We start from the raw sequence: 15,487 nt of genomic DNA, 5'->3' as shown, positions 1-15,487 counted from the left end.
GCTCTCTAAAACACTTCCGGAGTGTTGAAATTGTCTTAATGTTTACATTTAGTTTGAGTTTTTGCTGTTTAATTCTGTGACTTGATGAGGATTGCATAACGAGAAGTGAACATTTCCTTAACTAAACCATATGGTGTTCATGCAAAATCTCATTACGCTGCAAGCAGGATCCGAACCTACGCGGGGAAACCCCATTGGATTTCAAGTCCAACGCCTTAACCACTCGGCCATCGCAGCTGCGTGAGTATAATGTCACTGTTGTCGTATACGAGCCATGCGCTGCTCACATCAGGCCAAGACCTACAAATTAAAGTAACGGAAGGACAGGGCACGTACCAGCAGTGCCCTGTCTCCCTCACTTATTTCGCATGCTTTCATACAATCAATAAAAATAGCAACACGCATCACTCAAAGTGAGTGACAGGGCACAGATGAGCAGTAATCAATCACTGCACATTTCTGCCCTCTTTTCCCTATATTACGGCTCTGGAATGGGCCCTTAAGTGTACTCAGAAAGAGTCCAAAAGCCTAAACAAGACACGTTACATAAAAAAATTACTCTTTTCGTGACTCGTCAAGATCAGGCAGGACAGGTCCAGACTACGAACCCTTCCGAGCTACCTGCTCTCTAAAACACTTCCTGAGTGTTGAAATTGTCTTAATGTTTACTTTTAGTTTGAGTTTTTGCTGTTTAACTCTGTTACTTGATGAGGATTGCGTAATGAGAAGTGAACATTTCCTTATCAAACCAAATGGTGTTCATGCAAAATCGCACTACGCTGCAAGCAGGATTCGGACCTGTGCAGGGAAACCCCATTGATTTCGAGTCCAACACCTTAACCACTCGGCCATCGCAGATCCATGTTGTCGTATACGAGCTATGCACTGCTCACGTCAGACCGAGACCTAAAAAATAGAGCAACGGAACGACGGGGCAGGTACCAGCAGTGCCCTGTTGCCCTCACTTATTTCGCATGCTTTCATACAATTAATAAAAAATAGCAACACGTATCACTCAAAGTGAGTGACAGGGCACAGATGAGCGGTAATTAATCACTGCACATTCCTACCCTCTTTTCCCTATATTACGGCGCTGGGAATGGGCACTTAAGAGTACTCAGAAAGAGTCCAAATGCCTAAACAAGACACGCTACATAAAAAAATTACTCTTTTTGTGACTCGTCAAGATCAGGCAGGACAGGTCCAGACTACGAACCCTTCCAAACCACCTGCTCTCTTAAACACTTCCTGAGTGTTGAAATTGTCTTAATGTTTACATTTAGTTTGAATTTTTGCTGTTTAACTCTGTGACTTGATGAGGATTGACTAACGAGAAGTGAAAATTTCCTTAAAAACAAAATGGTGTTCATGCAAAATCGGACGTCGTTGCAAGCAGGATTCGAAACTGCGCAGGGAAACCCCATTGGATTTCGAGTCCAACGCCTTAACCACTCGGCCATCGCAGCTCCATGAGTATGATGTCACTGTTGTCGTATATCAGCCATTCGCTGCTCACGTCAGACCGAGACCTAAAACATAAAGTAACCGAAGGAAGGGGCAGGTACCAGCAGTACTCTGTTGCCCTCACTTATTTCGCTTGCTTTCATACAATTAATAAAAATAGCAACACGTATCACTCAAAGTGAGTGACAGGGCACAGATGAGCAGTAATCAATCACTGCACATTTCTGCCCTCTTTTCCCTATATTACGGCTCTGGAATGGGCCCTTAAGTGTACTCAGAAAGAGTCCAAAAGCCTAAACAAGATACGCTACATAACAAAATTACTCTTTTCGTGACTCGTCAAGATCAGGCAGGACAGGTCCAGACTACGAACCCTTCCGAGCCACCTGCTCTCTAAAACACTTCCTCAGTGTTGAAATTGTCTTAATATTTACATTTAGTTTGAGTTTTTGCTGTTTAACTCTGTTACTTGATGAGGATTGAGTAACGAGAAGTGAACATTTCCTTATCAAACCAAATGGTGTTCATGCAAAATCGCACAAGGCTGCAAGCAGAATTCGGACCTGCGCAGGGAAACCCCATTGATTTCGAGTCCAACGCCTTAACCACTCGGCCATTGCATCTCCATGTTGACGTATACGAGCCATTCGCTGCTCACGTCAGACCGAGACCTAAAAAATAAAGTAACCGAAGGAAGGGGCAGGTACCAGCAGTGCTCTGTTGCCCTCACTTATTTCGCTTGCTTTCATACAATTAATAAAAATAGCAACACGTATCACTCAAAGTGAGTGACAGGGCACAAATGAGCAGTAATCAATCACTGCGCATTTCTACCCTCTTTTTCCTATATTACAGCGCTGGGACTGGGCCCTTAAGTGTACTCAGAAAGAGTCCAAAAGCCTAAACAAGACACTCTACATAAAAAATGACTCTTTTCGTGACTCGTCAAGATCAAGCAGGACAGGTCCAGACTACGAACCCTTTAAACCACCTGCTCTCTAAAACACTTCCGGAGTGTTGAAATTGTCGTAATGTTTACATTTAGTTTGAGTTTTTGCTGTTTAATTCTGTGACTTGATGAGGATTGCGTAACGAGAAGTGAACATTTCCTTAACAAACCAAATGGTGTTCATGCAAAATCGCCCGATGCTGCAAGCAGGATGCGAACCTGCGCAGGGAAACCCCATTGAATTTCGATTCCAACGCCTTAACCACTCGGCCATCACAGCTCCATGAGTAAGATGTTACTGTTGTCGTATATGAGCCATGCGCTGCTCACGTCAGGCCGAGACCTAAAACAATAAAGTAACAAAAGGACGGGGCAGGAACCAGCAGTGCCCTGTTGCCCTCACTTATTTCACATGCTTTCATACAATTAATAAAAATAGCAACACGTATAACTCAAAGTGAGTGACAGGGCACAGATGAGCGGTAATCATTCACTGTGCATTTATACCCTCTTTTCCCTCTATTACGGCGGTGGCAACGGGCCCTTAAGTGTACTCAGAAAAAGTCCAAAAGCCTAACCAAGACACGCTTCATGAAAAAATATTACTCTTTTCGTGATTTGTCTAGATCAGGCAAACAGGTCCAGACTACGAACCCTTCCGAGCCACCTGCTCTGTAAAAAACTTCCTGGGTGTTGAAATTGTCTCAATGTTTACATCTAGTTTGAGTTTTTGCCGTTTAACTCTGTGACTTGAAGAGGACTGCATAACGAGAAGTGAACATTTACTTAACTAAACCAAATGGTGCTAATGCAAAATCTCATGACCCTGCAAGCAGGATTCGAACCAACGCGGTGAAACCCCATTGGATTTCAAGTCCAACACCTTACCCACTCGGCCATCGCAGCTGCATGTGTATGATGTCACTGTTGTCGTATACGAGCCATGCGCTGCTCACGTCAGGCCGAGACCTAAAAATTAAAGTAACGGAAGGACGGGGCATGTACCAGCAGTGCCCTGTCTCCCTCACTTATTTCACATGCTTTCATACAATTAATAAAAATAGCAACACGTATCACTCAAAGTGAGTGACAGGGCACAGATGAGCGGTAATCATTCACTGTGCATTTCTACCCTCTTTTCCCTCTATTACGGCGGTGGCAACGGGCCCTTAAGTGTACTCAGAAAAAGTCCAAAAGCCTAAACAAGACACGCTACATAAAAAAAAATTACTCTTTTCCTGAATTGTCTAGATCAGGCAGGACAGGTCCAGACTACAAACCCTTCCTAGCCACCTGCTCTCTAAAACACTTCCTGGGTGTAGAAATTGTCTCAAAGTTTACATCTAGTTTGAGTTTTTGCTGTTTAACTCTGTGACTTGATGAGGATTGCATAACGAGAAGTGAACATTTACTTAACTAAACCAAATGGTGTTCATGCAAAATTTCATGACGCTGCAAGCAGGATTCAAACCTACACGGGGAAACCCCATTGGATTTCAAGTCCAACGCCTTAACCACTCGGCCATCGCAGCTGCGTGAGTATGATGTCACTGTTGTCGTATACGAGCCATGCGCTGCTCACATCAGGCCGAGACCTACAAATTAAAGTAACGGAAGGACAGGGCACGTACCAGCAGTGCCCTGTCTCCCTCACCTATTTCGCATGCTTTCATACAATCAATAAAAATAGCAACACGCATCACTCAAAGTGAGTGACAGGGCACAGATGAGCAGTAATCAATCACTGCACATTTCTGCCCTCTTTTCCCTATATTACGGCTCTGGAATGGGCCCTTAAGTGTACTCAGAAAGAGTCCAAAAGCCTAAACAAGACATGCTACATAAAAAAATTACTCTTTTCGTGACTCGTCAAGATCAGGCAGGAAAGGTCCAGACTACGAACCCTTCCGAGCCACCTGCTCTCTAAAACACTTCCTGAGTGTTGAAATTGTCTTAATGTTTACATTTAGTTTGAGTTTTTGCTGTTTAACTCTGTTACTTGATGAGGATTGCGTAACGAGAAGTGAACATTTCCTTATCAAACCAAAAGATGTTCATGCAAAATCGCACGAGGCTGCAAGCAGGATTCGGACCTGCGCAGGGAAACCCCATTGATTTCGAGTCCAACGCCTTAACCACTCGGCCATTGCAGCTCCATGTTGTCGTATACAAGCCATTCGCTGCTCACGTCAGACCGAGACCTAAAAAATAAAGTAACCGAACGAAGGGGCAGGTACCAGCAGTGCTCTGTTGCCCTCACTTATTTCGCTTGCTTTCCAACAATTAATAAAAATAGCAACACGCATCACTCAAAGTGAGTGAAAGGGCACAGATGAGCAGTAATCAATCACTGCACATTTCTGCCCTCTTTTCCCTGTATTACGGCGCTGGGATTGGGCCCTTAAGTGTACTCAGAAAGAGTCCAAAAGCCTAAACAAGACACTCTACATAAAAAAAATGACTCTTTTCGTGACTCGTCAAGATCAAGCAGGACAGGTCCAGACTACGAACCCTTCCGAGCCACCTGCTCTCTAAAACACTTCCTGGGTGAGGAAATTGTCTCAATATTTACATCTAGTTTTTGTTTTTGCCGTTTAACTCCGTGACTTGATGAGGATTGCATAACAAGAAGTGAACATTTACTTAACTAAACCAAATGGCATTCATGCAAAATCTCACGATGCTGCAAGCAGGATTCGAACCTGCGCAGGGAAACCACATTGGATTTCAGGTCCAACGCCTTAACCACTCGGCCGTCGCAGGTCCATGAAAATGATGTCACTGTTGTCGTATACGAGCCATGCGCTGCTCAAGTCAGACCGAGACCTAAAAAATAAAGCAACGGAAGGACGGGGCAGGTACCAGCAGTGCCCTGTTGTCCTCACTTATTTCGCATGCTTTGATACAATTAATAAAAATAGCAACACGCATCACTCAAAGTGAGTGACAGGGCACAGATGAGCGGTAATCAATCACTGCACATTTCTACCCTCTTTTCCCTATATTACGGCGCTGGGAATGGGCCCTTAAGAGTACTCAGAAAGAGTCCAAAAGCCTAAACAAGACACGCTACATGAAAAAATGACTCTTTTTGTGACTCGTCAAGATCAGGCAGGACAGGTCCAGACTACGAACCCTTCTGAACCACCTGCTCTCTAAAACACTTCCTGAGTGTTGAAATTGTCTTAATGTTTAAATTTAGTTTGAATTATTGCTGTTTAACTCTGTGACTTGATGAGGATTGACTAACGAGAAGTGAAAATTTCCTTAACAAGCCAAATGGTGTTCATGCAAAATCGTACGTCGCTGCAAGCAGGATTCGAACCTGCGCAGGGAAACACCATTGTATTTTGAGTCCAACGTCTTAACCACTCGGCCATCGCAGCTCCATGAGTATGATGTCTCTGTTGTCGTATATGAGCCATTCGCTGCTCACGTCAGACCGAGACCTAAAAAATAAAGTAACCAAAGGAAGGGGCAGGTACCAGCAGTGCTCTGTTGCCCTCACTTATTTCGCTTGCTTTCATACAATTAATAAAAATAGCAACACGTATCACTCAAAGTGAGTGACAGGGCACAGATGAGCAGTAATCAATCACTGCGCATTTCTACCCTCTTTTCCCTATATTACAGCGCTGGGACCGGGCCCTTAAGTGTACTCAGAAAGAGTCCAAAAGCCTAAACAAGACACTCTACATAAAAAAATGACTCTTTTCGTGACTCATCAAGATCAAGCAGGACAGGTCCAGACTACGAACCCTTTAAACCACCTGCTCTCTAAAACACTTCCGGAGTGTTGAAATTGTCTTAATGTTTTCATTTAGTTTGAGTTTTTGCTGTTTAATTCTGTGACTTGATGAGGATTGCGTAACGAGAAGTGAACATTTCCTTAACGAACCAAATGGTGTTCATGCAAAATCACCCGATGCTGCAAGCAGGATGCGAACCTGCGCAGGGAAATCCCATTGAATTGCAAGTCCAACGCCTTAACCATTCGGCCATCGCAGCTCCATGAGTATGATGTCACTGTTGTCGTATATGAGCCATGCGCTGCTCACGTCAGGCCGAGACCTAAAAAATAAAGTAACAAAAGGACGGGGCAGGAACCAGCAGTGCCCTGTTGCCCTCACTTATTTCACATGCTTTCATACAATTAATAAAAATAGCAACACGTATCACTCAAAGTGAGTGACAGGGCACAGATGAGCGGTAATCATTCACTGTGCATTTATACCTTCTTTTCCCTCTATTACGGCGGTGGCAACGGGCCCTTAAGTGTACTCAGAAAAAGTCCAAAAGCCTAACCAAGACACGCTTCATGAAAAAATATTACTCTTTTCGTGATTTGTCTAGATCAGGCAAAAAGGTCCAGACTACGAACCCTTCCGAGCCACCTGCTCTGTAAAACACTTCCTGGGTGTAGAAATTGTCTCAATGTTTACATCTAGTTTGAGTTTTTGCCGTTTAACTCTGTGACTTGAAGAGGACTGCATAACGAGAAGTGAACATTTACTTAACTAAACCAAATGGTGCTAATGCAAAATCTCATGACACTGCAAGCAGGATTCGAACCAACGTGGTGAAACCCCATTAGATTTCTAGTCCAACACCTTACCCACACGGCCATCGCAGCTGCATGTGTTTGATGTCACTGTTGTCGTATACGAGCCATCCGCTGCTCATGTCAGGCCGAGACCTAAAAATTAAAGTAACGGAAGGACGGGGCATGTACCAGCAGTGCCCTGTCTCCCTCACTTATTTCGCATGCTTTCATACAATTAATAAAAATAGCAACACGCATCACTCAAAGTGAGTGACAGGGCACAGATGAGCGGTAATCAATCACTGCACATTTCTACCCTCTTTTCCCTATATTACGGCGCTGGGAATGGGCCCTTAAGAGTACTCAGAAAGAGTCCAAAAGCCTAAACAAGACACGCTACATGAAAAAATTACTCTTTATGTGACTCGTCAAGATCAGGCAGGACAGGTCCAGACTACGAACCCTTCTGAACCACCTGCTCTCTAAAACACTTCCTGAGTGTTGAAATTGTCTTAATGTTTACATCTAGTTTGAGTTTTTGCCGTTTAACTCTGTGACTTGAAGAGGACTGCATAACGAGAAGTGAACATTTACTTAACTAAACCAAATGGTGCTAATGCAAAATCTCATGACACTGCAAGCAGGATTCGAACCAACGCGGTGAAACCCCATTGGATTTCTAGTCCAACACCTTACCCACTCGGCCATCGCAGCTGCATGTTTATGATGTCACTGTTGTCGTATACGAGCCATGCGCTGCTCATGTCAGGCCGAGACCTAAAAATTAAAATAACGGAAGGACGGGGCATGTACCAGCAGTGCCCTGTCTCCCTCACTTATTTCGCATGCTTTCATACAATTAATAAAAATAGCAACACGCATCACTCAAAGTGAGTGGCACAGATGAGCGGTAATCAATCACTGCACATTTCTACCCTCTTTTCCCTATATTACGGCGCTGGGAATGGGCCCTTAAGAGTACTCAGAAAGAGTCCAAAAGCCTAAACAAGACACGCTACATGAAAAATTACTCTTTATGTGACTCGTCAAGATCAGGCAGGACAGGTCCAGACTACGAACCCTTCTGAACCACCTGCTCTCTAAAACACTTCCTGAGTGTTGAAATTGTCTTAATGTTTACATTTAGTTTGAATTATTGCTGTTTAACTCTGTGACTTGATGAGGATTGACTAACGAGAAGTGAACATTTCCTTAACAAACCAAATGGTGTTCATGCAAAATCACGGGTCGCTGCAAGCAGGATTCGAACCTGCGCAGGGAAACCCCATTGGATTTTGAGTCCAACGCCTTAACCACTCGCCCATCGCAGCTCCACAAGTATAATGTCACTGTTGTCGTATATGAGCCATGCGCTGCTCACGTCAGACCGAGACCTAAAAAACTAAAGTAACAGAAGGACGGGGCAGGTACCAGCAGTGCCCTGTTGCCCTCACTTATTTTGCATGCTTTGATACAATTAATAAAAATAGCAACACGCATCACTCAAAGTGAGTGACAGGGCACAGATGAGCAGTAATCAATCACTGCACATTCCTACCCTCTTTTCCCTATATTACGGCGCTGGGAATGGGCACTTAAGAGTACTCAGAAAGAGTCCAAATGCCTAAACAAGACACGCTACATAAAAAAATTACTCTTTTTGTGACTCGTCAAGATCAGGCAGGACAGGTCCAGACTACGAACCCTTCCAAACCACCTGCTCTCTTAAACACTTCCTGAGTGTTGAAATTGTCTTAATGTTTACATTTAGTTTGAATTATTGCTGTTTAACTCTGTGACTTGATGAGGATTGACTAACGAGAAGTGAAAATTTCCTTAACAAACCAAATGGTGTTCATGCAAAATCGTACGTCGCTGCAAGCAGGATTCGAACCTGCGCAGGGAAACCCCATTGGATTTCGAGTCCAACGCCTTAACCACTCGGCCATCGCAGCTCCATGAGTATGATGTCACTGTTGTCGTATATGAGCCATTCGCTGCTCACGTCAGACCGAGACCTAAAAAATAAAGTAACCGAAGGAAGCGGTAGGTACCAGCAGTGCTCTGTTGCCCTCACTTATTTCGCTTGCTTTCATACAATTAATAAAAATAGCAACACGTATCACTCAAAGTGAGTGACAGGGCACAGATGAGCAGTAATCAATCACTGCGCATTTCTACCCTCTTTTCCCTATATTCCAGCGCTGGGACCGGGCCCTTAAGTGTACTCATAAAGAGTCCAAAAGCCTAAACAAGACACTCTACATAAAAAAATGACTCTTTTCGTGACTCGTCAAGATCAAACAGGACAGGTCCAGACTACGAACCCTTCGAACCACCTGCTCTCTAAAACACTTCCGGAGTGTTGAAATTGTCTTAATGTTTACATTTAGTTTGAGTTTTTGCTGTTTAATTCTGTGACTTGATGAGGATTGCGTAACGAGAAGTGAACATTTCCTTAACGAACCAAATGGTGTTCATGCAAAATCGCCCGATGCGAACCTGCGCAGGGAAACCCCATTGAATTTTGAGTCCAACGCCTTAACCACTCGGCCATCGCAGCTCCATGAGTATGATGTCACTGTTGTCGCATACGAGCCATGCGCTGCTCACATCAGGCCGAGACCTAAAAATTAAAGTAACGGAAGGACGGGGCAGGAACCAGCAGTGCCCTGTTGCCCTCACTTATTTCACATGCTTTCATACAATTAATAAAAATAGCAACACGTATCACTCAAAGTGAGTGACAGGGCACAGATGAGCGGTAATCATTCACTGTGCATTTCTACCCTCTTTTCCCTCTATTACGGCGGTGGCAACGGGCCCTTAAGTGTACTCAGAAAAAGTCCAAAAGCCTAAACAAGACACGCTACATAAAAAAAAATTACTCTTTTCCTGAATTGTCTAGATCAGGCAGGACAGGTCCAGACTACAAACCCTTCCTAGCCACCTGCTCTCTAAAACACTTCCTGGGTGAGGAAATTGTCTCAATATTTACATCTAGTTTTTGTTTTTGCCGTTTAACTCCGTGACTTGATGAGGATTGCATAACAAGAAGTGAACATTTACTTAACTAAACCAAATGGCATTCATGCAAAATCTCACGATGCTGCAAGCAGGATTCGAACCTGCGCAGGGAAACCACATTGGATTTCAGGTCCAACGCCTTAACCACTCGGCCGTCGCAGGTCCATGAAAATGATGTCACTGTTGTCGTATACGAGCCATGCGCTGCTCAAGTCAGACCGAGACCTAAAAAATAAAGCAACGGAAGGACGGGGCAGGTACCAGCAGTGCCCTGTTGTCCTCACTTATTTCGCATGCTTTGATACAATTAATAAAAATAGCAACACGCATCACTCAAAGTGAGTGACGGGGCACAGATGAGCGGTAATCAATCACTGCACATTTCTACCCTCTTTTCCCTATATTACGGCGCTGGGAATGGGCCCTTAAGAGTACTCAGAAAGAGTTCAAAAGCCTAAACAAGACACGCTACATGAAAAAATGACTCTTTTTGTGACTCGTCAAGATCAGGCAGGACAGGTCCAGACTACGAACCCTTCTGAACCACCTGCTCTCTAAAACACTTCCTGAGTGTTGAAATTGTCTTAATGTTTACATTTAGTTTGAATTATTGCTGTTTAACTCTGTGACTTGATGAGGATTGACTAACGAGAAGTGAAAATTTCCTTAACAAGCCAAATGGTGTTCATGCAAAATCGTACGTCGCTGCAAGCAGGATTCGAACCTGCGCAGGGAAACACCATTGTATTTTGAGTCCAACGTCTTAACCACTCGGCCATCGCAGCTCCATGAGTATGATGTCTCTGTTGTCGTATATGAGCCATTCGCTGCTCACGTCAGACCGAGACCTAAATAAAAAATAAAGTAACCAAAGGAAGGGGCAGGTACCAGCAGTGCTCTGTTGCCCTCACTTATTTCGCTTGCTTTCATACAATTAATAAAAATAGCAACACGTATCACTCAAAGTGAGTGACAGGGCACAGATGAGCAGTAATCAATCACTGCGCATTTCTACCCTCTTTTCCCTATATTACAGCGCTGGGACCGGGCCCTTAAGTGTACTCAGAAAGAGTCCAAAAGCCTAAACAAGACACTCTACATAAAAAAATGACTCTTTTCGTGACTCATCAAGATCAAGCAGGACAGGTCCAGACTACGAACCCTTTAAACCACCTGCTCTCTAAAACACTTCCGGAGTGTTGAAATTGTCTTAATGTTTTCATTTAGTTTGAGTTTTTGCTGTTTAATTCTGTGACTTGATGAGGATTGCGTAACGAGAAGTGAACATTTCCTTAACGAACCAAATGGTGTTCATGCAAAATCGCCCGATGCTGCAAGCAGGATGCGAACCTGCGCAGGGAAACCCCATTTAATTGCAAGTCCAACGCCTTAACCATTCGGCCATCGCAGCTCCATGAGTATGACGTCACTTTTGTCGTATATGAGCCATGCGCTGCTCACGTCAGGCCGAGACCTAAAAAATAAAGTAACAAAAGGACGGGGCAGGAACCAGCAGTGCCCTGTTGCCCTCACTTATTTCACATGCTTTCATACAATTAATAAAAATAGCAACACGTATCACTCAAAGTGAGTGACAGGGCACAGATGAGCGGTAATCATTCACTGTGCATTTATACCTTCTTTTCCCTCTATTACGGCGGTGGCAACGGGCCCTTAAGTGTACTCAGAAAAAGTCCAAAAGCCTAACCAAGACACGCTTCATGAAAAAATATTACTCTTTTCGTGATTTGTCTAGATCAGGAAAAAAGGTCCAGACTACGAACCCTTCCGAGCCACCTGCTCTGTAAAACACTTCCTGGGTGTAGAAATTGTCTCAATGTTTACATCTAGTTTGAGTTTTTGCCGTTTAACTCTGTGACTTGAAGAGGACTGCATAACGAGAAGTCAACATTTACTTAACTAAACCAAATGGTGCTAATGCAAAATCTCTTGACACTGCAAGCAGGATTCGAACCAACATGGTGAAACCCCATTGGATTTCTAGTCCAACACCTTACCCACACGGCCATCGCAGCTGCATGTGTTTGATGTCACTGTTGTCGTATACGAGCCATCCGCTGCTCATGTCAGGCCGAGACCTAAAAATTAAAGTAACGGAAGGACGGGGCATGTACCAGCAGTGCCCTGTCTCCCTCACTTATTTCGCATGCTTTCATACAATTAATAAAAATAGCAACACGCATCACTCAAAGTGAGTGACAGGGCACAGATGAGCGGTAATCAATCACTGCACATTTCTACCCTCTTTTCCCTATATTACGGCGCTGGGAATGGGCCCTTAAGAGTACTCAGAAAGAGTCCAAAAGCCTAAACAAGACACACTACATGAAAAAATTACTCTTTATGTGACTCGTCAAGATCAGGCAGGACAGGTCCAGACTACGAACCCTTCTGAACCACCTGCTCTCTAAAACACTTCCTGAGTGTTGAAATTGTCTTAATGTTTACATCTAGTTTGAGTTTTTGCCGTTTAACTCTGTGACTTGAAGAGGACTGCATAACGAGAAGTGAACATTTACTTAACTAAACCAAATGGTGCTAATGCAAAATCTCATGACACTGCAAGCAGGATTCGAACCAACGCGGTGAAACCCCATTGGATTTCTAGTCCAACACCTTACCCACTCGGCCATCGCAGCTGCATGTGTATGATGTCACTGTTGTCGTATACGAGCCATGCGCTGCTCATGTCAGGCCGAGACCTAAAAATTAAAATAACGGAAGGACGGGGCATGTACCAGCAGTGCCCTGTCTCCCTCACTTATTTCGCATGCTTTCATACAATTAATAAAAATAGCAACACGCATCACTCAAAGTGAGTGGCACAGATGAGCGGTAATCAATCACTGCACATTTCTACCCTCTTTTCCCTATATTACGGCGCTGGGAATGGGCCCTTAAGAGTACTCAGAAAGAGTCCAAAAGCCTAAACAAGACACGCTACATGAAAAAATTACTCTTTATGTGACTCGTCAAGATCAGGCAGGACAGGTCCAGACTACGAACCCTTCTGAACCACCTGCTCTCTAAAACACTTCCTGAGTGTTGAAATTGTCTTAATGTTTACATTTAGTTTGAATTATTGCTGTTTAACTATGTGACTTGATGAGGATTGACTAACGAGAAGTGAACATTTCCTTAACAAACCAAATGGTGTTCATGCAAAATCACAGGTCGCTGCAAGCAGGATTCGAACCTGCGCAGGGAAACCCCATTGGATTTTGAGTCCAACGCCTTAACCACTCGCCCATCGCAGCTCCACAAGTATAATGTCACTGTTGTCGTATATGAGCCATGCGCTGCTCACGTCAGACCGAGACCTAAAAAACTAAAGTAACAGAAGGACGGGGCAGGTACCAGCAGTGCCCTGTTGCCCTCACTTATTTCGCATGCTTTGATACAATTAATAAAAATAGCAACACGCATCACTCAAAGTGAGTGACAGGGCACAGATGAGCAGTAATCAATCACTGCACATTCCTACCCTCTTTTCCCTATATTACGGCGCTGGGAATGGGCACTTAAGAGTACTCAGAAAGAGTCCAAATGCCTAAACAAGACACGCTACATAAAAAAATTACTCTTTTTGTGACTCGTCAAGATCAGGCAGGACAGGTCCAGACTACGAACCCTTCCAAACCACCTGCTCTCTTAAACACTTCCTGAGTGTTGAAATTGTCTTAATGTTTACATTTAGTTTGAATTATTGCTGTTTAACTCTGTGACTTGATGAGGATTGACTAACGAGAAGTGAAAATTTCCTTAACAAACCAAATGGTGTTCATGCAAAATCGTACGTCGCTGCAAGCAGGATTCGAACCTGCGCAGGGAAACCCCATTGGATTTCGAGTCCAACGCCTTAACCACTCGGCCATCGCAGCTCCATGAGTATGATGTCACTGTTGTCGTATATGAGCCATTCGCTGCTCACGTCAGACCGAGACCTAAAAAATAAAGTAACCGAAGGAAGCGGCAGGTACCAGCAGTGCTCTGTTGCCCTCACTTATTTCGCTTGCTTTCATACAATTAATAAAAATAGCAACACGTATCACTCAAAGTGAGTGACAGGGCACAGATGAGCAGTAATCAATCACTGCGCATTTCTACCCTCTTTTCCCTATATTACAGCGCTGGGACCGGGCCCTTAAGTGTACTCATAAAGAGTCCAAAAGCCTAAACAAGACACTCTACATAAAAAAATGACTCTTTTCGTGACTCGTCAAGATCAAACAGGACAGGTCCAGACTACGAACCCTTCGAACCACCTGCTCTCTAAAACACTTCCGGAGTGTTGAAATTGTCTTAATGTTTACATTTAGTTTGAGTTTTTGCTGTTTAATTCTGTGACTTGATGAGGATTGCGTAACGAGAAGTGAACATTTCCTTAACGAACCAAATGGTGTTCATGCAAAATCACCCGATGCGAACCTGCGCAGGGAAACCCCATTGAATTTTGAGTCCAACGCCTTAACCACTCGGCCATCGCAGCTCCATGAGTATGATGTCACTGTTGTCGTATACGAGCCATGCGCTGCTCACATCAGGCCGAGACCTAAAAATTAAAGTAACGGAAGGACGGGGCAGGAACCAGCAGTGCCCTGTTGCCCTCACTTATTTCACATGCTTTCATACAATTAATAAAAATAGCAACACGTATCACTCAAAGTGAGTGACAGGGCACAGATGAGCGGTAATCATTCACTGTGCATTTCTACCCTCTTTTCCCTCTATTACGGCGGTGGCAACGGGCCCTTAAGTGTACTCAGAAAAAGTCCAAAAGCCTAAACAAGACACGCTACATAAAAAAAAATTACTCTTTTCCTGAATTGTCTAGATCAGGCAGGACAGGTCCAGACTACAAACCCTTCCTAGCCACCTGCTCTCTAAAACACTTCCTGGGTGTAGAAATTGTCTCAAAGTTTACATCTAGTTTGAGTTTTTGCCGTTTAACTCTGTGACTTGATGAGGATTGCATAACGAGAAGTGAACATTTACTTAACTAAACCAAATGGTGTTCATGCAAAATTTCATGACGCTGCAAGCAGGATTCAAACCTACACGGGGAAACCCCATTGGATTTCAAGTCCAACGCCTTAACCACTCGGCCATCGCAGCTGCGTGAGCAAGATGTCACTGTTGTCGTATACGAGCCATGCGCTGCTCACATCAGGCCGAGACCTACAAATTAAAGTAACGGAAGGACAGGGCACGTACCAGCAGTGCCCTGTCTCCCTCACCTATTTCGCATGCTTTCATACAATCAATAAAAATAGCAACACGCATCACTCAAAGTGAGTGACAGGGCACAGATGAGCAGTAATCAATCACTGCACATTTCCGCCCTCTTTTCCCTATATTACGGCTCTGGAATGGGCCCTTAAGTGTACTCAGAAAGAGTCCAAAAGCCTAAACAAGACACGCTACATAAAAAAATTACTCTTTTCGTGACTCATCAAGATCAGGCAGGAAAGGTCCAGACTACG

General features: G+C 44.0%; 19 non-coding genes across 19 annotated transcripts; all 19 read right to left on the bottom strand.

Annotated features, from left to right (window-relative positions):
- Positions 1 to 155: 155 nt before the first annotated feature.
- On the bottom strand, positions 156 to 237 carry TRNAS-UGA (transfer RNA serine (anticodon UGA)). The gene has a single exon. It is a non-coding gene; the product is annotated as a tRNA-Ser (tRNA).
- Positions 238 to 1,384: 1,147 nt separating this feature from the next.
- On the bottom strand, positions 1,385 to 1,466 carry TRNAS-CGA (transfer RNA serine (anticodon CGA)). The gene has a single exon. It is a non-coding gene; the product is annotated as a tRNA-Ser (tRNA).
- A 1,145-nt stretch (positions 1,467 to 2,611) lies between these two features.
- TRNAS-CGA (transfer RNA serine (anticodon CGA)) lies at positions 2,612 to 2,693 on the bottom strand. The gene has a single exon. It is a non-coding gene; the product is annotated as a tRNA-Ser (tRNA).
- A 541-nt stretch (positions 2,694 to 3,234) lies between these two features.
- Positions 3,235 to 3,319, bottom strand: TRNAS-UGA (transfer RNA serine (anticodon UGA)). Its single transcript has one exon. It is a non-coding gene; the product is annotated as a tRNA-Ser (tRNA).
- Positions 3,320 to 3,863: 544 nt separating this feature from the next.
- Positions 3,864 to 3,945, bottom strand: TRNAS-UGA (transfer RNA serine (anticodon UGA)). Its single transcript has one exon. It is a non-coding gene; the product is annotated as a tRNA-Ser (tRNA).
- Positions 3,946 to 4,485: 540 nt separating this feature from the next.
- On the bottom strand, positions 4,486 to 4,566 carry TRNAS-CGA (transfer RNA serine (anticodon CGA)). Its single transcript has one exon. It is a non-coding gene; the product is annotated as a tRNA-Ser (tRNA).
- Positions 4,567 to 5,094: 528 nt separating this feature from the next.
- On the bottom strand, positions 5,095 to 5,176 carry TRNAS-UGA (transfer RNA serine (anticodon UGA)). The gene has a single exon. It is a non-coding gene; the product is annotated as a tRNA-Ser (tRNA).
- A 541-nt stretch (positions 5,177 to 5,717) lies between these two features.
- TRNAL-CAA (transfer RNA leucine (anticodon CAA)) lies at positions 5,718 to 5,799 on the bottom strand. The gene has a single exon. It is a non-coding gene; the product is annotated as a tRNA-Leu (tRNA).
- A 540-nt stretch (positions 5,800 to 6,339) lies between these two features.
- TRNAA-UGC (transfer RNA alanine (anticodon UGC)) lies at positions 6,340 to 6,421 on the bottom strand. The gene has a single exon. It is a non-coding gene; the product is annotated as a tRNA-Ala (tRNA).
- Positions 6,422 to 7,588: 1,167 nt separating this feature from the next.
- On the bottom strand, positions 7,589 to 7,670 carry TRNAS-AGA (transfer RNA serine (anticodon AGA)). Its single transcript has one exon. It is a non-coding gene; the product is annotated as a tRNA-Ser (tRNA).
- Positions 7,671 to 8,205: 535 nt separating this feature from the next.
- TRNAL-CAA (transfer RNA leucine (anticodon CAA)) lies at positions 8,206 to 8,287 on the bottom strand. The gene has a single exon. It is a non-coding gene; the product is annotated as a tRNA-Leu (tRNA).
- A 542-nt stretch (positions 8,288 to 8,829) lies between these two features.
- On the bottom strand, positions 8,830 to 8,911 carry TRNAS-CGA (transfer RNA serine (anticodon CGA)). The gene has a single exon. It is a non-coding gene; the product is annotated as a tRNA-Ser (tRNA).
- Positions 8,912 to 10,063: 1,152 nt separating this feature from the next.
- Positions 10,064 to 10,145, bottom strand: TRNAS-UGA (transfer RNA serine (anticodon UGA)). The gene has a single exon. It is a non-coding gene; the product is annotated as a tRNA-Ser (tRNA).
- Positions 10,146 to 10,686: 541 nt separating this feature from the next.
- Positions 10,687 to 10,768, bottom strand: TRNAL-CAA (transfer RNA leucine (anticodon CAA)). The gene has a single exon. It is a non-coding gene; the product is annotated as a tRNA-Leu (tRNA).
- A 544-nt stretch (positions 10,769 to 11,312) lies between these two features.
- On the bottom strand, positions 11,313 to 11,394 carry TRNAA-UGC (transfer RNA alanine (anticodon UGC)). Its single transcript has one exon. It is a non-coding gene; the product is annotated as a tRNA-Ala (tRNA).
- A 1,167-nt stretch (positions 11,395 to 12,561) lies between these two features.
- TRNAS-AGA (transfer RNA serine (anticodon AGA)) lies at positions 12,562 to 12,643 on the bottom strand. The gene has a single exon. It is a non-coding gene; the product is annotated as a tRNA-Ser (tRNA).
- A 536-nt stretch (positions 12,644 to 13,179) lies between these two features.
- On the bottom strand, positions 13,180 to 13,261 carry TRNAL-CAA (transfer RNA leucine (anticodon CAA)). Its single transcript has one exon. It is a non-coding gene; the product is annotated as a tRNA-Leu (tRNA).
- A 542-nt stretch (positions 13,262 to 13,803) lies between these two features.
- TRNAS-CGA (transfer RNA serine (anticodon CGA)) lies at positions 13,804 to 13,885 on the bottom strand. The gene has a single exon. It is a non-coding gene; the product is annotated as a tRNA-Ser (tRNA).
- A 1,152-nt stretch (positions 13,886 to 15,037) lies between these two features.
- Positions 15,038 to 15,119, bottom strand: TRNAS-UGA (transfer RNA serine (anticodon UGA)). Its single transcript has one exon. It is a non-coding gene; the product is annotated as a tRNA-Ser (tRNA).
- Between the last annotated feature and the right edge of the window lie 368 nt (positions 15,120 to 15,487).

This window comes from Lissotriton helveticus, chromosome 11, assembly GCF_964261635.1.
Source record: "Lissotriton helveticus chromosome 11, aLisHel1.1, whole genome shotgun sequence".
In the NCBI taxonomy this organism is placed as follows: Eukaryota; Metazoa; Chordata; class Amphibia; order Caudata; family Salamandridae; genus Lissotriton; species Lissotriton helveticus.
Note: the sequence above shows the minus strand (reverse complement) of the source record. Positions and strands in the feature narration are given on the sequence as shown.